The sequence below is a fragment of the Rhinopithecus bieti genome, unplaced genomic scaffold (assembly GCF_001698545.2).
Source record: "Rhinopithecus bieti isolate Rb0 unplaced genomic scaffold, ASM169854v2 scaffold_2339, whole genome shotgun sequence".
NCBI classification, from domain to species: domain Eukaryota; kingdom Metazoa; phylum Chordata; class Mammalia; order Primates; family Cercopithecidae; genus Rhinopithecus; species Rhinopithecus bieti.
The window spans coordinates 1,983,885-2,007,386 of NW_016803819.1; the positions used below are offsets into that span (position 1 = coordinate 1,983,885).

The 23,502-nt window shown below is 39.9% G+C and overlaps 1 protein-coding gene across 13 annotated transcripts in view; it reads left to right on the top strand.

Annotated features, from left to right (window-relative positions):
• The window catches only part of LIMCH1 (LIM and calponin homology domains 1), a 219,993-nt gene that overhangs the window by 40,960 nt on the left and 155,531 nt on the right, over positions 1–23,502 (top strand). The gene's annotated exons all lie outside the window — the stretch shown is intronic.

The window sequence follows — 23,502 nt, forward strand, 5'->3', positions numbered from 1 at the left end:
TAAAAGCAAGTCACTAAGTCCACCCCACACCCAAGGGCAGGAGGTTCCACAAGGGTCTGAATGCCAGGAGGAAAGGATCTCTGGGAGCTCTTCAGAAGTTTCTTGTCACAATGAATGAAACGGTTGTATCCATCTATTGAGCAGCCAGGGCATGGATCTCTCATTCTCCTGAACATGGGCTACTTGTGCTTATAGGACTTTAAAGATAACACAGTTTTCCTTGGACAACCTTTCTTGCATGACATCCAAGGTCTTTTTTCTAATTTTCTTCTGCACATATACACCAAATAGAGATGATGTGTTCTGTCTCTTGTCTTTCAAGTAAAAATCCACTTCAAGACATAATTGCTGCCTTTTAGGAGACTACTTTCTAGAAGACAAATGTAGAAGAGAGGTCAAATGTAAGGTAGACTGTGAAATGTTAATGAAGCATAATATGCAAGAAATACCAATGAAGAAATTTTGATTTGTGATTAAGAACTTTGGAAGAGGTGGGATTTGAACAGGGCATCTACAAATAGTGAAGATCATGGAGTTAGAGGAAGAAAAACTAGCTTCAGGGCATGGAATGAGAAAGGCTCTGAGTCAGAAGAACCTGGGTCTTATCTGGAAGTGGCTATCATTTGCATTATTTGCACTGGGTCTAGTGGCTGCAGCTGGACACAGAATCCCTAAGAAAAATCCATGCTTGGAAACTGGACCAGGAATAGTAAGCTGAGACCAGAAATGCCATCTGGAGGTGTTTGGACTCATTTTGTGTGCAGTAAGAGCCACTGAAAACAAGGGAATCTTGTGTTCCAGATAACTGAGGTGGCCGTGTAGAAAGCTGATTATGGTAAGATACCAGCAATAAAAGTCAAGTAGGAGATAAGTAGTCCAAATGAGAGAGGATGAACACTTAAACCTTAGTAGAAGCAGTGGGATTAGAGATGAGGAGACAGGATTTGCTTTTCACTAAATGTAATATGCCATCAATGATGAGACACACCATTTTAAAAAATTATAGCTCATTTTAAAAAGCTGCTAATTCAATGATGACACAATGCTAAGCCACTGGCAATGAAAAGTGCATCTTTATTTCAGAGGTTAAAAAAAGTGTACATCTTAGAACTGATGAAATACAACAGATAATCTTAGGAAGATGACATTTGCATTTTGGACTTGAGCAATGTGGAGGATTCTGATGCCATTAATAGGAATCATGGGAACATGGGAATGAGAAATGGGCTCCAAAAGAAAAGATGCATTCTCTTTTGGACATATTGAGTTGGCTATCTCTAAAAGATATTCATGTGCAGATGTCTGGCAGACTGTTAGAAATGCTGGTTTGGAACTCAGGGAAAAGTTACAAAAAAAATTGGACTAGGTTAATGAATGGATTATTTTGGAGTTAAATCCTTATGCTTAAGTATAAATGAAGACTTTTTTTTTTTTTTCTATAACCACAAGCTATGAAGTTCCCCTGCCCCTTCAAATTATAGTATTGTCTTTGGAGTGTTTGATCCACATTGGCAGGGATCGGGAGAAGGGAGTGAAAAAAAGGAGTTTGAGACTACAGGAAAAGTTATTAGCAATTGCACTTAGAATTGAAAATCATGACAGAAAGACCAGTGCAGTGGCTCTTGCCTATAATCCCAGAATTTTGGGAGGCTAAGGTAGGTGACTGCTTAAGCCCAGGGGTTCAAGACCAGCCTGGCAACATGGCGAAATCTTGTCTTCCCTAAAAATACAAAAAATTAGCCAAGCATAGTTATGCATTCCTGTAGTTCCAGCTACTTAGAAGGCTGAGGTAGGAGAATCACCTGGGCCTGGGAAGTCAAGGCTGCAGCGAGCCATAAATGTGCCACTGGACTCCAGCCTGGGTGATGGGAGTGAGACCCTGTCACAAAAAATAAAAAAGAAAGATTTTCATATAATTGACAATTCATTGAGATATCATATCCACCCAATCTCGTACCCTGCAGCCTCTCTTATCCTAACCCTGATATTTCATTCTTAGTACTAGATGAGTGTATTAGTTTGCTCTGATGGCCATAACAAAGTACCACAGATTGGGCGGCTTAAATAATAGAAATGTATTTTGTCAATTCTGGAGGTTAGAAGTCTGAGATCAAGGTGTGAGCAGAGTGGGTTTGTTCTAAGGCCTGTCTCCTTGGCTCGCAGATGGTTGCCTTCTCCCTGCATTTCCACATGGTCTTTCCGCTGTCTGTATCTGTGTCCATATTTTGCCTTTTTATAAGGACACTATCATATTGGATTAGGGCCCCCTCAGATGACCTCGTATAACTTAATTACCTCCTTATAGTCACTACAGTCACATTCTGAGTTAGAAAGGGTTAGGAGTTCAAGATATGAATTGGGGGAGGGAGGAGGAGACAATTTAGCCCATAACAGTGGGTTAGCCAGCTAAGTCCTTAAATTCTTATTCACATGTGTTTTGAATGCTTAGACTTGCTAGCTGAAGTCTAATATCCTCTTTCTGCACCACAAACTATTTTTCCAAATTTGTTTCCATAATTATTCTGTGTCTCTGCCGAGGTGGAAGGTTATATATAGCAGTGCTGTAAAGCGTTTTCCCCCCTTCATTTTTTTTTCCCTTTCCTGTTCCCGAAAAAAAAAAATGCCATTCTTTGAAGAAAGAAACCACTTGTTCTCCCTTATCTTTCATTGAGCAGCGTTTAGCAGAATTTGTGACATTACATCAGTTCCTCACTTTTTTCCCTTAGGAATAGAACTTCAATTACAAACTGTGAGCAAAAAATATATAATAGCAGGAAACACACATTTCAGCCGAAGTCTGACTTCTTTTTTTCCAGTTATAACTTACCTAGAGGATAACTTTCTGTGGAACTAATTCTTAGCATGTATTCCAAACCCAAGTTTATAGGAATTTTATTGTTTGACAACAGGAAAAAAATACCACCAAATACATGAAAGTATCATTTGAAAGAGGAGACCATGCTAGGCTGAAACAGCACTTCTCTTAAAACGTGCCTTCCTCTGGATTGTTTTTATAGGAAGTTTGCCTTGGCAAGCGTTTCAAAAGAACTCACTAGACACCTCTCTTGTAATTAGCTGGCTTTCTGCTAGAATCTTAGGTCTAACTTCATCTCAAATGGGTGCAAAAATTAATTCCTCTCTGTCACTCTGTCCACAGTATAAAATACTAGATTCCTGAGTAGTTTGATATCTAATTTTTCCTTTCTATAATTTAACTATATTCAGTTTAAGGTTTTGATTGAACTTAACATTAAAAAATGGGATGATCGATATAATGTTATAGGAGTGGTCCTTTCCCACTTTTCCCTCAGGGTTAAAAGAATGGTACTTTTCCTCACAAAATCTATATCTCCAGCCATGGAAAGAATATCAGACAAACCTAAATTGAAGGATATTCTATAAAATACCCGACCAGTATTCTTCAAAACTGTCAAGGCCATCAAAAGCAAGGCACGTCTGAGAAACAAGGAAAGTCCAGAAAAAGTTAAGGAGACATAATGATTCAATATCATATGGCATTCTAGATGGGATCTTAAAACAGAAAACGCATATTAGGGAAAAACTAATGAAATCCAAATAAAGCATAGATTTAGTTAATAGTAGCGTACCAGTGTTTATCCATTAACTGTGATAAATGTACCATAGGAATGTAAGATGTAAGACATGACTTATACGGAAACTCTGCATGTTATCTTTGTGGCTTTCTATAAATCTAAAACTATTCTAAAATAAAAAGTTAAAATAGGATGAATGACAATAAAGATAAAAGAGCATAATGCAAGGAAACTATGAAATAGGCAAGGAAATACAGAAGTTATTAATAAATATTAAACGTCAGCCTACCACTTGATGTATTCGTATCAATAAATGGCAGGATACCAGTGAGTCCATTGGCATATTAATCCAATAAACTTTTATAAATGATGAATTGGTTGTAAACATTGTGTTTTATAGCATTTGAAAATTCCAAACGGTAACTCCGCACACGATGCTTCTGCTCACATATTTCAGCATCCTGTTTTTAGAATCTGCAGAAAGAAATATTTCATGTCCTTTAGGGAGGTTTAATAAAAAGCAACAGGTGGAAAATGGATTTTGCAGTAGCATGAACAGCCATAACCATAAATACTAGTACCTCGGAATTATACCAGCAGAGGACTGTAAACACATTAATCTCCCAGCAGTGCAGAAATTCCATTCTCAGATGTCATCTCAATTTCAGGCACAAAGATTGAATGCCTCCATTTAAATTCAAAATACTGAATGGATATGATGATCCTTTATTTTCATGGGGATTCATGGAGTGAGTTTGCCAGTTTCCTCATCTATAAGATGGGGTTGATAAATCTCATGTCAGTATTGTGGGATTAAATGAGATAATATATATAAGATACCTAATATGATGGATGGTACACAGGATGTTTTCAATAAATGGTAATTTACTACTTATTATGCTCATGAACATTAGCAGGGCCTTAGAATCTCAGAACTAGAAGCCACTTAGAGATTTACTTTTTGAAACACTATTATTTTACAAACAAGGAAACTGAGACCAGAAAGCAGTGACTTGCCTGGAGTCAGGCAGCAACTTTGTTTCAGAGTTGGGACTTGAGTCTTTGTTCCTCAGGTCCCACTTGGGTGCTTTTTCCAGATCCAGATTTCCTGACAGTACTGCAAACCTACTCTGTGCCAGTGGCTGACACAAAGCTCTCTGTAGAATTCCAATCTTGGCATCTGTACCTCTGAAGATGCCATTCCCCTTCCTCAGAGGGAACGGGCTTCTCCGCCTCCCTCTCCAATAGGTGTGGCAATCAGCTCTCTTCCAGTTCCCTTTCACTGCATCAGCATTTCAGCCACTGCAGCCTGCTTGTGGACAGAGCAGGGTTGGCAGTGGTGACGACTGTTTTGGGAAAGGAAATGTAAGGGTATTTCAGCTGCTGTGCTGGGGCTGACTAGGAGCACACAGGAGACATGCCCCTCCCATCTCCCAGAGTGGGTCGGCTGGAGTTCATTGTGGAGTGTGAGGACAAGTGGGGGTAAGTAAAATACATTGTATAAAAAATAGATGCTTAGGGATATCCATGATGGAAAGAAGGAAGCTATTTAGACTTTAAAACTTGGTTTAAAAAAAAGTTGCTTTTTATTCACTTATTAGTATGGCGAAAATAATATGAAAATTACTTTCCTGTGGATTCATCTTGTCCTTTGATAACTGTTAGCACCTATTGCTTTTAATTAAGCTTTTTCCCCTTTAAATTCCCTAAGGAAAGCATTGTTTTTTATTTTCCGGTAAGTGGTAGAAGACACATAACTCTATTAGTTTAGTCAAAATAAAAGGGATTTTTGAGAATTTTGAGAATGAAAAGCAACTTGGCTGCATTTTTAAGATGTGGTCCAGCAGCACTTGGTGTCGTGGGGGAGATGTGGCTGCATTCATGGGGGGGCTGCTTCACCTGAGCCCCGGCCACATTCTGCTCCTGACTCTACGGCCCCTTTGCTTTTAAAACTTCCATTTCTTAAAATGAGGATGGAAAGAAGTGAGGAGGACACTGGGGAGGCAGGGAGGAGTCTGGAGGGAAGGGCTGCGCCTCCAGCCTTGCCCACTTAGTCCTTGTCCTTCAAAGTCACTATTTACTGCAGGCCAGGAAAGGAATGGGGGTTATTTCTGGACAATTGTGTCATAAAATCCCGTCAGACCTGTCTGAATGCTAAACGCTCCATGGCACTGGTTATCCAAGGGAAGAAAATTTTCCTTAGCCAAATTTATGAAGCTGGGTTGAAAACCAGGTTGAAACAGAACCTGGCGAATCCCCATGGCAAAATGATTCATCTTGTGGAGTTGGAAAATCTATTTTTATCACCTTTATTCAGCCAGCTCCTGATTTTGATTCTCTCACTGAGCTACGGCCATTTCCTTCATGGTGCTGAATAGACCAAATGTCTCAGGAGTCTGAAACTTCTCTCCCCCAACTCCCAGTGTGGCTGATTCAGCAGCCCCGGGAGAAAGGGTTTGTGCTGTACTGCATGGGGTGGGTTCTGCACAAGGTGAAGGTCAAATAAAACCGAGAGGCTGCAAGTGTCAGCAGCTGGCCTTTGACTCAGGAATCCTGCCTGAGGGTATGTGCCACTCTGCTCTCCTGCTCTCTCTGTAAGGTGACTAGAAGGTGACTGGGCAGCTGTAACTCCTCCAAGTTTGAAGACCTACCCAAGGGAAGAAGGGGCAAGAATAAGCCACTCTCCTTATAGCTGCCTTTGCATCTCCTCAATCTAATCGTCGGACAGAGAGGGACTTCCTGACATCATTGTATTCATTTTTCCATTTCCATTTAGTTCTATAACTATGCATTCCAGGCTGCTACGTAGTCCCAGTTGGTTCTTGCTGGAGTCCCAGCTAATGCTGAGAGGAGTGGCGATTGCTTTCTATAATAAGAAAGTTTAAAGGATAAAGATATGGAAGAAGAACTCACTCTTGAGTTTCCTTTTTCTTTTCTTTACTTTTTTTTTTTTTTGAGGCGGAGTCTCGCTCTGTCGCCCGGACTGGAGTGCAGTGGCCGGATCTCAGCTCACTGCAAGCTCCGCCTCCCGGGTTTACGCCATTCTCCTGCCTCAGCCTCCCAAGTAGCTGGAACTACAGGCGCCCACCACCTCGCCCGGCTAGTTTTGTATTTTAGTAGAGACGGGGTTTCACTGTGTTAGCCAGGATGGTCTCCATCTCCTGACCTCGTGATCCGCCCGTCTCGGCCTCCCAAAGTGCTGGGATTACAGGCTTGAGCCACCGCGCCCGGCCTTGAGTTTCCTTTTCTAATGGATTCAGCATGCTTACTCTCTGGGAGCTATAACAAATGGTGATTAGGAAAGCAACAGGAATGTCGACTAGACAGGAACAGTGACCATGGCTGTTGGGGGCATTCCCTGCACCTGGTATATAGTAGGCACTCAATAAATATTTGGGAAATGAATGGCCAGGATACTGTTCCTCACAGGCTTCAGTTGGCCTTCTTAACAGCTCTCCTTCAGGACGTAGTATGCAGGGCAGCTGGGAGCTGACATTCTGGAGTGAGATCCGTTGTCCTGTAGAGAGAATAATTTGAGAATAAAAGAATAAAATGGTCCAGACATGGTGGGTCACGCCTGTAATCCTAGCACTTTGGGAGGCTGAGGCGGGTGGATCACCTGAAGTCAGGCGTTTGAGACCAGCCTGACCAATGTGGTGAACCTTATCTCTACTAAAAGTACAAAAGTTAGCTGGGCATGGTGATGGGCACCTGTAATCCCAGCTACTCAGGAGGCTGAGGCAGGAGAATCGCTTGCACCCGGGAGGTGGAGGTTACAGTGAGCCGAGATCGCACCACTGCACTCTAACCTGAAAAGAAAAAAAAAGAAGAAGAATAAAATGGATTTCAGGGGGAAAATGATGAGAAATTATTGCCAAGAGTTATTGAACTCCTGCTCCTTGCCAGGTACTAACCATATTCAGTGTTGAAACAAACTGTCAGTCCTTGCCGTGATGGACGCTGCAGTTGACTCTCGAGGGCTGCTGGGCACTGTGAATTCAATGGCTCAGCGAACACAGCTGCTACGTTCCTTGTTCTCTACCTTTTAAAAAGGAATGTTGAGTAGATCTGGAAGGATGAAGCTTCAAACCTACTCCCAACAGGGAACGAGGGGTGAGGAAGTAGGGAGAGATTTGTGTGTGTATAGAGTGGCAGACGAAGTATAAAGGCAGTGAAAGAAATGTAGACATGGTCATTGGATTGAACCATGAAACTGAAGGGAAATCCAAAGCAGTAATGTATCATCCACCTGTGAAATGTAAAGAAGCACAGGTAAATAGTGAAAGAATGAAAGAACCAAAGCAGTTGTTGTAATGATATAAAATAAGAGCCATAGCTTATTAGACCCTCAGAGTCCCAAAGCCCAACCTTGGGAGTGTAGATTCAGGAAGGCTGGATTCCTTTGGTATCTTCTCTTTTCAGCTCTGGGTACTGCCACAGCAGGTGAGCTTGTGTTTGGTCCCTTTCAGAGCCTGGAGTCTCCCATCTCTTGGAAATACAAGGGTATGTATGAGCTACCAACTCCCATCTGGCTTAGATGGTCTGTGGAACATTCTATTTTAATTTGGTGAGTCCTTTTTTGACTCTAGAGTCTTCAGCAGTACCTGCCCTTCACACCGTTCCCTCATCTTTGCCAGATCTGCTTTTGAGTAGCAGTTTTATCCCTAGATGTCTTATAGCCCAGACCTGGTAAATCACCAATGTGAATTATAGAACGGAATCATTTTTCATCCTGCTTTCATCCCAGTGGTGGATTAATTTTTTGGATCTCTGTTTTCTGTAAGCAGTCATTTCTTCCACAGCAGCCATCTGTGAAGAAACAGAGCTTACGAAATGACTGGGGCATGTTTTACATGGCTGTGCTCTGTTCCTTCTGTTTGATTTCCATGTAAGCTTTGGCAGTGAGTTCCACAAGCATTTCTGTGGGAGGTGCTGGAGAATGACTTTGGTAAACAGCCCCTTGGCTATTGTTGGCCCTTTCCCTGCAAATACCATAAAGGACACAACTTGAAAAGTCGCTGTGGTTTCTGAGCCCCTCCTTGGGCCGACCCCAGGTCTGACATCTGAAAAGCTGAACTCAGCCATGCTTGTTGTGGTAGAGCAGCGATGTGGACTGGGTCTGTGTTTGCCCGTCTTCTTCTGGGCCACTCTGGGCTGGATGGGAGCTCTGACCATAGAACTTACTCCCCTCCCCTCATTACACATCCTGGGATTTTCACACTAGCCCTCAATCTGCTGGAGTCTTTTTAGATAGAATCTCATTTCATCTTCCTCGTTTCCATTTCAGGTTTTCATTCCACTAAGAATGGAATGGCTGGTTCCATTGAGAACCAGCCTTAGGAGTTCTCAATGTATTGATTTTATTTACACTGCTAGTGTTACATTTTGCTTTTAGGAATATGGAGAAGCTTAGGGAATTTTGGACATATGTTTTCTTTCTTTCTTTCTTTTTTTTTCCTAATGGCCAGAGGATTCTGCTCTCAAATTACTCAATCAGGGTAATTAAGGACTAAAAAAATTTAAATGTGTGAATTTAACGGTAAAAGCTTGAAGGAAAAAATACCTTCCTTATAGGAAGAAGAGAAAAATGGATATAAATAAACTTGTTAGAAAGAGAAAACTGATTTACCAGCAACTGAACACCGTTTTGTTTCTTGATTTTTTTGCCATTAAATAGGCTATGCTATTTCCTGAAGTTGACCCATTTTCCTTGCTTCTGCCAACACTCCCTTAAGATAAGCATTTATGAAGTTTATTCCATGATGATATTTCAATTGTTTCCAGAAATCCATCCCATCACAGCAGCTTCCATACTGCCAGGGATCCTGACATCAGTATTTCCTGAAGTTAGAGGATGGTCTTACATGTATGTAAGTGTAGGTATCTATAGTAAGAGAGAACAGCTTGCTGTATAGTGCTCATATGAGTCAATGCCATTAAAGTGAAAATAAGAACTAAAAAAATTATAACATTGTCCTCACATTATTTTTAAAGCATTATCTGTTTTGATGCTGGCAAAACTGATTACCTTATATAATGGCCAAAGGAACTATTCACTTTCAAGAAATAAGCAACTAGCCTGTCTTTGTTTTCATCAGCGTGTTTTTTGGTGACTAATATGTTGATTTGATGAAAGCTAATTGCACAAACTTGCGATATGTGGGGAAGAAAGTAACACATGGAACTATGTCTGACAGATGTGGGTGTTCATTCCATTGGTGGATCTGGCACTTTCTTCCTCAATAAAGAGTATTTGTTCCTAAAATAACTGGTGTCCTTCAAGGCACAGAATGTCTAACTCAGCTGAAGGTATTAAATTTATATTATAAATGTACATATATATTTTATGAATTTTAATAGAAATATGTTAATTTACATTTATAAGTTTAAACATAAAAACATAAAATACATGAAATATGTTTGAGTGTATTGTTAGGGACATCTTTGGGCTCCTGTGGATATACCGTTTTTTCCCTAACGTAACTTACATTTAAGAAAATTGTATTTTTTCATGAAATTTACTCAAGTAAGACTGTAGACTGAGTTTAATATATATGACAACTTAACTTTCAGCCCATATTGCACCAAGTTAAGGCTTTCTTCTTTGTCTTTGAGCATAGGAATAAAAGCTGGCATACTATCCGATAGACTGAAATGTGTCCTCACGGTCATTTTGACTACCTTATGAGCATGATTAATTGACAACATGTTGTTACTATCTTAATTCTTTGGTCTGAGTCTCAGCTCCTGTGTCAGACCTCTGAGTCCCAAATGTAGCACCACAGTCGGGTCTTCACATCTTGGCCAGGTTTCTGTTAAAAAAACAAAGGTGCCTCTGTGTTATACTTTTATGGAGCACATGTGGTGTGTATTTATTTTGTGATAGGTTTTTATCACTTGGTAGAAAGATGTTACTGTATCTTAAGTGAATGATCGTTTTCACCCCATTGCTCCACAGACCCTAGTTCTTTCTTTCCATGGGCGATGGATTTTTAGGAGAATGTTCACAAACCTGCTATGAAAATCTTTCTTCTCCAGATGTTTACTTCTATATTTTTATCTGAAATTCAACCTTTTCACCTATGGACATGCTTCCCTGCAGCAAATAACACGACAAACTCTTTGTCTTTATATTTCAGACTCCCCACCCATTCCCCCCTACCCTGAGCCTTCTCAATTCCAAACCTATGATTATGCTGGGTGCTTTACATGTTATGCTCCAGCTTGTAATGGGCCAACTGAAAGATAAACTGCTATTAAATAAATCTATGACTCTTTTGAGCACAAATAGAGCTGCTGAAAGAGTTTAAAAACATAGTGACTCCTCGAAAGACTGTGAACATTCTTGAACCCTTTGAATCAAAGTGAATTTTCTTCACTCTCTGTGTGTGGGTATACACTGAAACTTATGAGAAAGAACCTCAGTAGCAAGATATTTGAAGCCTTTTGTGTTCTTAACCCTGCAAGGTTTTTCTTGGCAAGACTTGAAGAAAATGTAGCTGTCGTCTATTTTCTGCTCCTGTTGAGGGGAGCAGTTGAGTCTGGGAGGCCTCTGATGTGTTGGGGAGAAGCCTGCAGAGTAGAGAAGAGCCCAGAAGCTCCAGGTGCCCAGTGGTTCCCTAGTTATTCCATTACCTAGTTACCTGGTTTTCTATTACCTAGTCACCTAGTTATTCCATTCCATTCAACCTCCTCTCCAAGCAAGGCTGGGTTGTTCTTCTATTTTGATCTTTTCTCATGTGTCTCTGTTGCTGTGGAGCTGCGACATCAAAGCTTACCCCAGACCACACGTGTCTTCTGTTGCCACCACGTTTCCCTCTGGACACTGGATCAGCCCTACTGCCTTTAGGATGCTTGTGCTCTCCAGGAAGCCTCAATTTATCTGTGCTGGGGCAGCTGCTGAGGACTACACAAGCTTCACTGTCATGGGTTTAGCCTTCAGGAACTCCCCCACTTGCCTAAGTTACCTCTTGGGTCCTTGATTGAAACTCCAGTTGCCAAGTAATGAAGATACAGAATTTTGCATTGATCTCTCTTCCCTTTGCCATCTTACCTGTTTCCATTCTGAAAAGAACTGCTCTGAACTGGCAAATGCCTACAAGGGACTTCAGTGTCATAGGACAGGCTACTTTGACTCCTTTGTATAACCTCAGAGTCACTGCCAGTACAAGGGTAAAACAGATTGTGTTCATCGTACTGAAATTCAGTGTGATGTGAGCTGTTGGAATGCTAAGAAAAACTTAGAGATATTTTTAGCAAAATGAAATATTTTGATGCCTATCGCTCACCTGAAAATTTTCCCAGATTGGCTATTTCTAGATTTTAGCAACTTCACAAAGGGGTATTGTATTTGAGTCGGAAGAGAAAATATTTTTATTTCCTGTCCTTGACGTTTAGTGGAATTGATAAAAAGCATCAAGGATCTTTGAGTTCTGGATCTCCTGCAAAAAAACACATTATGTAAGAAAGGACTTGAGTGGTTTTTTTCCTGTTTGTCAGTATGAGGGGAGAGTTACTGTGGAAAGTGAAGGGCAGTGATCAGCAGGAATGGAAAACAAAGAGCTTTGCTAGAAAATCACAGCAAGGGTGATCAGGCAGTTACTCTGTTATCTGGCTCTAAACTTAATGTTGACATTGACAACTGCTTTTACATCCTCCCCCCAACATAGTTAACAGGCTCCTTACTCATTCCTGAAAAGACACTGTTGCAACTTGAGTTGTAGGGTTGTTGGAACTACCTGATGTTTTATTAAATGGTTATTTAATCAATAAATGATTGAGTGATCATCTCTTATGGCTGATCAGAAAGTATTCATTAAAAAAGTCATAGGTTTAACTTTTTTAAAAGTCAAGTCAACGCAGAGCTTATGTATTTAAGCAGTTGGAAGACAAAATATTAATATGTTCGGTTAAGAATATCCATTTCATTTCATACTTGGCAGTTAATTTTTTTTTTTTTTGGCCATAGTTTACATGGTCCAACTGTTAGGTTGGTTAAATTTGCCGATATAAAATATTAACAATGGGGTGAATGCTTTATGAAAACAAATTGTTTCTGCTTGGTCTACCTGTTTATTCATTCATCAAAATTTCCCAGGCTCTGTCAACTGATTTCTAAGCAGACATTTGATGATATATTGTTATAGGAGTAAACAATATGTTATAGAAATAGAAAACTGCCTTCTATGTAGAGTAGAAAGAAGCCTTCATTGGTCTGTTTTTTTGTTGCTGTTGTTTTTTTTGAGATGGAGTCTCACTCTGTCACCCAGGCTGGAGTGCAGTGGTGTAATCTCAGCTCACTGCAACCTCTACCTCCCTGGTTCAAGCAATTCTCCTGCCTCAGCCTCCCGAGTAGCTGGGAGTACAGGTGTGTGCCACCATGCCCAGCTAATTTTTGTAATTTTAGTAGAGATGGGGTTTCACCATGTTGGCCAGGCTGGTCTCAAATTCCTGAGTTCAAGTAATCTGCCTCCCTTGGCCTCCCTTGGCCTCCCAAAGTGCTGGAATTGTAGGCATGAGCCACCATGCCTAGCCTGTATTTTTTTTTTAAATAAAAATAATCCTTGGATAACTGTTTGTCGTTCTGTTACACTTGTCTATCTATAGAATGAAATCAATGTGTTTTTTTCTTTTCTCAACTTTCTTCTTTTTTATTCTTCTTTAGCCCCATCATCCCATCTCTTTGTTCCTAAGTCTTTCAGATGCTTTAACCACACTATTTTCTTACCTGATTCTCTGTTCCACTTAGCATGCTATTCCAGGCAATGAATGTGTTGCTTCCCCTGTGATAGATTATGGCACTAAAATAGTAATGAGCTTTAGTGCAACAGGAGCAAAAATTACTCTCCTAGGTAAGCCCCATTCTTCCCCTAGCTCATTTCAGTGTTCCATTAGCCACAGAAATGCCAAGGATTCCACATACCTACATATATATATATATATATGGAGAGAGAGAGAGACAAGCAAGAGAGAGAAAAAGAGAGAGAGGTTGAGACCGAGATTGAGACAGAGAGAGCTATTTCCCTGTCAGGTCTTTATTACTGGAAGGGTCAAAGATTTGCAAATGGAGATTTTTCTTTACATCTTCTTCTTCCTATTATCCTTTTTTGTAAACAATGTTTATTTTATTTTTAATTGACAAGTAGTAATTATATATATTTCTGGGGTACAAGGTGATGAGGTGCTCTTATGATGTCTATACAGTGTGGAATGATCAAATCAGGCTAATTAACATGTCTGTCGTCTTATTCTTTGTGGTGACTTATTTCTTTGTGGTGAGAACATTTAAAATCTACTCTTCACATAGTTTTGACATATACATTATTATCAACTGTAGTCGCTATGCTGTCTAATAGATCACTAGAACATATTCCTCCTGTCTAACTGGAATTTCATGTGCTTTGACTAACATGTCACCTTTCTCTACCCACCCCTTACCTCCTCCTCAGCCTCTGGTAACCCCCATTCTACTCTCTACCTCTATGAATTTGGCTTTTTTAGATTCCACATATAAGTGAGATCATGTGGTATCTGTCTTCCTGTGCTTTTTATTCTTTTTTTTTTTTTTGAGACGGAGTCTTGCTCTGTCACCCAGGCTGGAGTGCAGTGGCACGATCTCTGCTTACTGCAAGCTCCGCCTCCTGGGTTCACGTCATTCTCCTGCCTCAGCCTCCCGAGTAGCTGAGACTACAGGCGCCCGCCACCGTGCCTGGCTAATTTTTCGTAATTTTTAATGGAGACGGGGTTTCACCGTGTTAACCAGGATGGTCTCCATCTCCTGACCTCGTCATCTGCCCGCCTTGGCCTCCCAAAGTGCTGGGATTACAGGCGTGAGCTTTTTATTCTTAAAGATATCAACTGCAGAAGCCCAGCTTCATCCCCTGTCTTAGCCACTTCCCAGCCCAAGGTGACATTGGACTAATAATTTAATTTTACTCTAAGTTTCACATGTTTTCATCTGTAAAATGACTAACTATACTACTGACCATAGAAGACCATTGTAAGGATTAAATGAGCTAATATATATAATAAAATATACAAGTATTATGAATATATATGCATACATAATATATAGATATATATACAGATATATATGTATATTATATATCAATGCATAATAGTATACATATATAATATATACATATACATTATACATATATACATAAATATATAAATATATAAAATATAAACATACATATATACACATATTATAAATGAATACAATATAATATACATTATAAATATATATAATGTTTTATGACATATGTGTGTGTGTGTATATATATAAAACAACGAGTACATTTACCTAGTGCATGGTATGTGCTCAGAAAAAGATGACTGTAGTAATGGTGCTGGTACAGGTGTTAATGTCATTCATATTCTTCCCTAAACTTCTATTTTCCTATCTATTAAATGGCATAGTAATAGTACTTAACTCATTAATTTGTGAGGAATAAAGGCATATGGATCAACGTAGCATGTTGCCTGGCACATTATAAGGTCTAAGTGAATGGTGATGGATACTTGTGCAATGATACAGATCATTGTACTTCTTCTATTTGTCTCTACCCTTTGTTTAAGGCTTACACTTTAATCCATAATCTTACCATGAGGTCCTGAAATTACACTAGCCAAATCAATTTGAACCAGTGATTTGCTTTCTTCATTTTTGTTTCTCATTTGTAAAATGAGAGTGTTGAACTAAGTACTCTGAATAGTTTCGTCCTCTAAAGTATTTTCACAACCATTTTATCTCACTCAACTCATTTTAAGAAACACTATTAGTTTAGTAAGGTTTTTGGTGGAGCAGGGGCAAAGAGGCTGTCTTGGAGCCTTACTAAACTAATCTCTTTAGTTGTTCAGTCAGTTTTCTGTTACTCAAAAAGTTGGGCTGTTTTGTTTGATTAATGACACCATCAACTGGCTGTATTCCAAAGTGTAATTGATCAGTCCATAATTCCCCAAGTCATTCTTATTTCCTATGGTTATATTTTTAATTTATAAACCCTCGGCCAGTTTCACCAAAAATGAAATCCTGATGCCTTCCAGATATATGTTCCAAATATCGAGAAGCAGTATTCAATTTTGTCTCTTTGCCAATGGCTGCTCTCACCTTGTTCCAACTCCCAAATCCCCATCTCGTTTTTTCCTTTTTGGAGAATAGTCGTGAAAAACTGGTTTCCATTATAATTCCATCACCCCTAGAGGCAGGAGGACTAAGTATGCAGTGTGGTTTCAGGCCAAGAACATTGGACTGGAGGCGCAAAGAGCTGGGTTGCAGAGCCAGTTCTGCCTCCAGAGCTGAGGGGCTTTGGGCAGGGTACTTTCTGTTGCTTTAGTCCTTAGTTGTCTCGTTTGTTGAGTGAAAGATGAAACGGAATGATTCCTAAGACCTTTCTACCTGTGAACACTCATGGTTTCTCTTCTTTCCCATTTTGTCCCCTACTGTTAATTTTTTTAAAAAGACTCTGGGTCTTACTGTGTTGCCCGGGCTGGTCTCAAACTCCCAAGCTCCAGCGACCATCCTGCCTTGGTCTCCCAGAAGTGCTGGGATTACAGGCATATGAGCCACTGTGCCGGGCCTGTTAATATTAACTACCATTTATTTAGTACCTACAATATGCCAGATATTAATCTAATAATAGTTAACATTTAGTTTGTGCTCACCATGTGCTAAGTACTTTATTTCTATTCTTTACTCCTCACAGTAACCCAACAAAGTAGATGAAACTAGTGTCCTCCTTTTACAGATAAGGAAACTGAGACATTCAGTGAAGTCCAGGCTCATGGGTATGCACTTGGTGAGGGATAGAGCCAGAAACTGAACCCAGGAGGCTGATGCCTTGCCCTTGCCCTTGCCCTTAGTCATTTTATTATATAACATTCTTAACGACTTTATTTTTTTCTTTTTCTCTCTACAGTAGCACTTGGAAGGATATAATAGTACCCTCACTTAAAAAATGAAGAAACCAAGTGCAATGAAGCTAAACTATTTAGCTAAAATTACCCAGCTAGCGTATGACAGAGCTGGGGATCAAACCTAAGCCTGGCTCCTAACCACCATGTTCCAAGACCAGAGTGGATTTCTTACTTCTCTCACATTATCTTGTGGGTTAGTGATAAGTGAAGTACAGTACATTTTAAAAAGAAGGATACTTTTGCTTTCTGTTTGTTAATTTTTTTTAAGCATATAAGATAGAAATTTTGCTAGATTTACTTGAAGAAACAGAAAGAAATCACTTTGTAATCAACACATGATTTATATGTAGATTCTTTTTATTAAGATACTACAGTTTAATCTAGTTTCTGTCGGATTTGTCTTATATTTCAAAGAATGCTGTCTGAAATATTAGGTTGGTGCAAATGTAATTGTGGTTTTTGCCGTTAAAAGTAATGGCAAAATGAAAAGTAATGGCAAAAACCACAATTACTTTTGTACCAACCTAACAATAAAACTTGGCCATGTACACAAATTGTAAGAGATGGCAGGTTTCACCCCCAGTATCCTCAGTGTGGCTGCCATTTCTTATGCCCACTCTCCCTCATGCTGCTATTTAAAAATTGATTGCCCTGTTTACAAGGTGAGACTCAAAATTTGATATAGAATCTAATGGGTTAATTTTATATTGTGTGTATGTATTTTTCCTATTAAGTCAACAGGTATTAATTTAGCACATGTGGCAGGTGATCAATTAATACCTGTTGACTGAATCGATAGGAAAAATAATTTGATACCTTTAGCTCATTTTATTCTCCTAGGTATTTAAAAAATAAGCCTTCTACTTTCAAAATGCTCTGGAGTAAACGGCTCAAGGCCATCTCATTTCACCATCTCTGGGTGCCTCAAGTTGGAATCAATCATATACCACTTGGCCTGAAATTCAGATAAGAGTTGACAGGAAGTGGGCAGGAACTGTTTCCTTGTTTTTTATTGTTTGTGTAAATGTTAAGTGCCATGGCAACAAAAAACTAACAACCAGATGAAGAACAGAAGCATATGGAGAAGTGAAAGACCGCCTTGAAAAGATATATTTGAAAGAAATTATTCATTTGGCTCATCTTGATATGAGTGAATGTATTGCTAACATGATTGATTGTGTTGCTGAGTAGAAATGCAAGCTTACTAAGATTAGAGAATTAATGAATTAATTGGTACCCCTTCTTATTCTACAAAGGACTTGAAACATAAAAATATTAAGTTATACTTGGGGGAAAAAGTAAAAGCTTTGCCTGTGGAAAATATCAGTGTAACCAAAAGATAATATAATTTTTATAATCAGGGCACACACTTTACTCTGAGTTTCCTGGCAGCCACAGCAAAAAGGAAAATATGATTAATTACAAAACTTTTAGCTTCCATCAGACGTCATCAATTTCTCATGAGGAAGAAAGTTATTCTTAACGTCTAGGTTTAAAATAAATTCTTTTCATAGGTATTCATATTGGAGACTAACTCTTTGATTCCAAAAATTCAGAATGTGTTCTGTCTTTCTTCCTCCGTGATAGGAAATTGATCCCATTCAAGATGAGAAGTAAGTTTCTAAAGTCATTGTCAAGCCAGCTGTGTAATTAGGTAAAAATACAGATGGACTGTGAGGGGAAATATGTCTTTCATCCTTCCAGCAATATCTACAGAGTTCATGAGTTTAGTTGAACTTTCATAATTATGGACATTTATAACAGCCTTGCCTTCTATTGCTAAGCTCAGAGATCATTCCAAACAAGTGCATGATTCTTAAATTTTTCTAAAGGAGTTGCTCAGGACAGAATAACACTAGTAAGGCTTGCTTTACTTTATATAGTTATATCATGAAGTTAGCACTTACTTTTATCAAGTTCAAATGGTCAATACTGGGCATCTTCCAGGGGTAGGCTGTATTGCTGGCATTGGGCACTCCAAGGATACAAATATGAGATAAAATTAGAGTGTTTGTATGAAGCCGAGGTCAAGGAACTATACCCTGCAGGCCCAAACCAGCCTGCTCCCTTTTGTTCATGGCCTGTGGGATAAGATTAATTTTAATATCTTTAAATGGTTGGAAAAAAATAAAAGAAGAATATTTCATAATACATGGAAATTAAGTGAATTTCTAATTTCAGTATCTATAAATATAGTTTTATTGGAACACAGCCATGTTCACTCATTTATGTAGTATCCATGGCTACTTCCATACCACAGTGGCAGAGTAGATACAACAGAAAACATATGGACCACAAAGCCTGAAATGTGTACTATTTGGCCCTTTCAGAAAAAGTTTGCCAATTCCTGTTACAGTGGAGAAAGTGCTTTCTATGTGTATTAGTCTGTTCTCGTGCTGCTAATAAAGATATACCCAAGACTGGATCATTGATAAAGGAAAGAGGTTTAATGGACTAACAGTTCCACTAGGCTGGGGAGACCTCACAATCATGGCAGAAGAACAAGGGACATCTTACATGGCAGCAGGCAAGAGAGTGTGTGCAGGGGAACTCCCCTTTGTAAAACCATCAGATCTTGTTATGAGACTTATTCACTATCAGGAGAACAGCATGGGAAAGACCCACCCCCACGATTCAGTTACCTACTACTGGGTTCCTCCCACAATTTATGGGGATTGTGAGAGCTACAATTAAAGATGAGATTTGGGTGGAGACACAGCCAAACCATATCACTATGTGTTCATGAGCTGTGTGATGAGTCTGTGAAAAGAAGAACGGTCTTCTCTTGTAGACAGCCCCTCTATGTGGTGCATCCTTTATATCTCCATATACTGATCTTTAAAACGTGGCATGTGCCACGCTTGCATCAGGATCAATCTGAGAGCAAGAACACTCCAGAAGGCTGGAATCATGAGCTCAGGGCCCAATATAAATGCCATCACCTTACTTTGGAGCCTTTCCCTACTGGTTCTTGTTCTTTTGGAATCAGTGACTTTTCCTGTCTCTTGTTCTCCTAGGCTGCTGCTCACCAATCCATAAAAATTGTAAACATAGATATTTAACAATTTTGTGCCACAAAATATTCAAATTACCCTGCCACTACCTCTTCTAGACACTTGGTCTGTTCTTTATTAATGCTGTCCTTTTCTCGGGAACTTGGATAAAATAGCTTTTTAAAATATTTGCTGAAATCTGTTTGCCTTTCTGCTAGGCTCTGCATTTTATGTCCTTATTACTATTTGATTATAATGATTTTGATAATTTTAAAGCTTTATGTAATCAGAGGTAAGGCAGACTTTAAGAATTATGAGCTGAAAGTTCAGGTTCATGGCTCATAGAAGTAATATATAAAGTTAACTCCTTAGGAATTTTAATTCTTTGAGGTGAACTGTTTAAAAAATAAAAGTGCAAAGTGCTTGTGTGTTTAATTCCTATTGCAATTCCCAAAATCTGAATGGAGATTTATAAAATCATGTAATTATGGGGTTAACGTGACCCTAGGTGCCACTGGTATAATCAGCCTTCCAGGTGCTACAGGAATCTCTTCTCTCCCTTCTGGAGTGATGGCCAGCTAGTCTCTGTGAGATCTCTCGCAGTCGTGGGCAGCTGTCTGACTTCCGGTTTAGTTCTGTTATCACGTGAGTGTCTACCGTGCCAGCCACTGTGCATTCGGGGTTACAATCATGAATGGCATGGTCTCCACCTTTGAGGAACTATCTAGTGGAGGAGGCAGACAATTTCAGTTTAGCATGGTAGGTGATAAGATGGACATTTTCACAAAGTGCTGTGGGAATATAAGGGAGGACCTTAACTGAGTCCACTTGGGAATTTGGAGAAATCTTCCTAAAGAAAGTAACACAGGAGGTGAGTCTTGAAGGATAATTGAGTTCACCAGGCAGAAAGAAAAAGGTGGTATGTATGTTCCCAGCAGATAGAACAGCATGATGGAGGGCATAGAAACATGGAGCAAAGTATGCAAGGCACCACCAGACCAGTGGATGAGGTGGGGTGTGGTGGGGGATGAGGAGGGCAGGGAGATATGGACTAAGTCTTGAGAGTCTGTGTGTGCCTGGTAAAGGACTTGGGATCCATTTTCATGGTGATTAAAAGAAAGTGGTAACTCTGAATGATAGGAATGAAAGAACGGAGGAAGGGAGGCTGATTTCAAAAGGATGTTGGTGTCAATGGATCAGACTTCATGGTGTGCTGGTGGTGACCTCTGATGAAAGATTCTTGAGCCAGTTTCAGTCATCTTCCCTCTTGGATCCAGGAACTGGAGACCAGCTTTGGCATTCTCCATTCATTTTTGGTTTACCTACTATGTATTTCATACCTACTATGTACCAGATCCTGTGCTATTATCTCAATGTGTAGGGACATAAAAACAAAACAGATAATATCCTTGACCTAAATGAATTCTCAAGCTCAGCAATATTAGGCCAGGGCAAGTCAGGTTCAGCACCTGGGCCTGGAGAGGCTGTGGTGTGGTGGCCAGCTTTGTTGGTTTCCAAGCTCAAATTCACTAAAGCCTGTTCTTTTCATGGTTGGCTTCAATCCTTATAAAACTACAATTTTCGGAATCCAAAGTTTTCTTCTTGAGAGCCATTTGAATCAGTTTTTCCATTCCCTTCTTCTAAGGAAAAGGAACTATTTTGCTTCCACTCATATTTAATAGATCTTCCACTATTTCTCTTTTTGTCATTTATCTATTATTGCAATTGAACTAGGCAACAATCACAGAACCTCAGGGCTGTAAAACAAGTGTTCATTGCTCATGCACCTGAGATGGCTGGATTGGTGGCTCTGCTGAGGTTGGCCAAGGTGATGGGTGATGAGGGACTGCTCCACATACCTATCTTACTCTGGTTGGCAATGCCAGGCTTGTGCTCATGCTTCCCAATTCCTTCTGCTGTCACCCATGAGACCTTGTTTCTGGACTACTCATCATTATATCAGTATTTCTTCCTAAAAGGTGCACTCAGACCTGTACAACCTTCCTCAGGCGTGGTCTAACCAGTAAAAACTGCAGGGGAACCATTATTTCCTATCCTCTGGACACACTGCTTCTATTAGTTGTTAATTTAGGCTGAGATGGGATTAGCTTACTTAGCAGATGAATTGCGCAGTTGGCCCTCATCTCACATTAAGCTTGAGAAAAATAAAACTTCTCAGATTTTTGCCGTATATATTGCTGCCAAGTCTCATCCATCCTGTGAAAAAAAATCTTTGTCTTTCATGCCTAGTCCTTGAACCGTGTCAATTGGGTTTTGTAAAGGGTCTTTGAAATATGTCTTGAATTAACTACGTTCATTCATTCCATAAATATTTATCATGTCCCTATTAGGTGCCAGGCACTGTGCAGGGAACAAGACATGAACATAGTCCTTGCTCTTGTAGAATTTGTGCTCTACTTGCAGAAGGGTAGGGTAGATGTCGAAGATTCAATAGTCAGGATTAAAAGGCATTATCTACTCTGTGACATGTTTGTTGCCATGGAGTCTTCTCCATTCTTTTTGAGAACTCCTGTAGTTGATTAAAATTCCAGTCATTGCCATTTGATTGATATTTGGGGTTTTGGTGAGATGTTGACACATCTGCTCCAACAAGGCATGAATAGTTAGCGGATGTGAAAACTGTTCACAAATTGCAAAAAGCAGGTTTCTGTTGAACGTTATGAACTTGATTGACATCACACTCAGGGTGGTGTTGGTTTAGCAAGCGTGTCCTACTGTTTTCATGGAAAATTCAAACATCTTTCCCCGTGCCACTTGATGGGCATAAGTGTGAAGGATTTTAGGCAGAAGAGCATGTGGTGAATACTGAAGCCTATCAAAGCTTTCTGTCAATCACAACTACACGGTGTGCCTATGTTAGAGCTAGTTGACCACCTTCCATTGGTTCTAAGGACACCTGGTTAGCAGTGTACTCAATGTTGCCCTGGCTCTAAAGCTGGGATGTAAGTACTGGGAGGAAGCATCACTCCTTTTTGACTAATCCAGCATTCAAAATGCAAAACAAATCTAGGTGAAGTTCTTTCATTCATTGAACAAATATCAGAAAATCACCAGTTACTGGAAATTGATCAGCAGGCAAAATGCCCTTGAGGAGCTTATATTCTAATGAGAAAACAGATGACAACAGTAAAACTAACAAGAATTTTTTTTCTTATATATTTAGGCAGCAATTTCTATAAACAAGGGTGTAAAGTGCTGAGATGAAAGACTGTAGAGTGTTATTTTATTTTACTTTATTTTATTTTTGAGACAGGTTCTCATTCTGTTGCCCAGGTTGCAGTGCAGTGGTGTGATCACAGCTCACTGCAACCTCGACCTCCCAGGTTTAGTGAATCCTCCTACATCAGTTTTCTGAGTAGCTGGGACCACAGGCATATGCTACAGTGTCTGGTTATTTTTTATTTTCAGTTTTTTTTTTTTTTTTTTTTTTTTTTTTTTTTTTTTTTTTGTACTTTTTGTAGAGACAGGGTTTCACTGTGTTGCCCAGGTTGGTCTTGAACTGGGCTCAAGGGGGTCTGCCTGCCTTGGTTTCCGAAGGTGTTGGGATTACAGGTGTGAGCCACCACACCTTGCCAGTAATTTTAAATAGAGTGGTTGGCAGAGTCCTCATTGAAAGGTAACATGTAGAGTAAAAATCTGGAAAATGATCTGAAAAAAGAAGTTAGCCAAATCCCAGCACTTTGGGAGGCTGAAGCGGGTGGATCACCTGAGGTCAAGAGTTCAAGACCAGCCTGACCAACATGGCGAAACCCCATCTCTACTAAAAGTACAAAAATGGGGGGCGGAGCAAGATGGCCGAATAGGAACAGCTCCAGTCTCCAACTCCCAGCGCGAGCGACACAGAAGACCGGTGATTTCTGCATTTTCAACTGAGGTACTGGGGTCATCTCACTAGGGAGTGCCGGACAATCGGTGCTGGTCAGCTGCTGCAGCCTGACCAGCGAGAGCTGAAGCAGGGCGAGGCATCGCCTCACCTGGAAGCGCAAGGGGGAAGGGAATCCGTTTTCCTAGCCAGG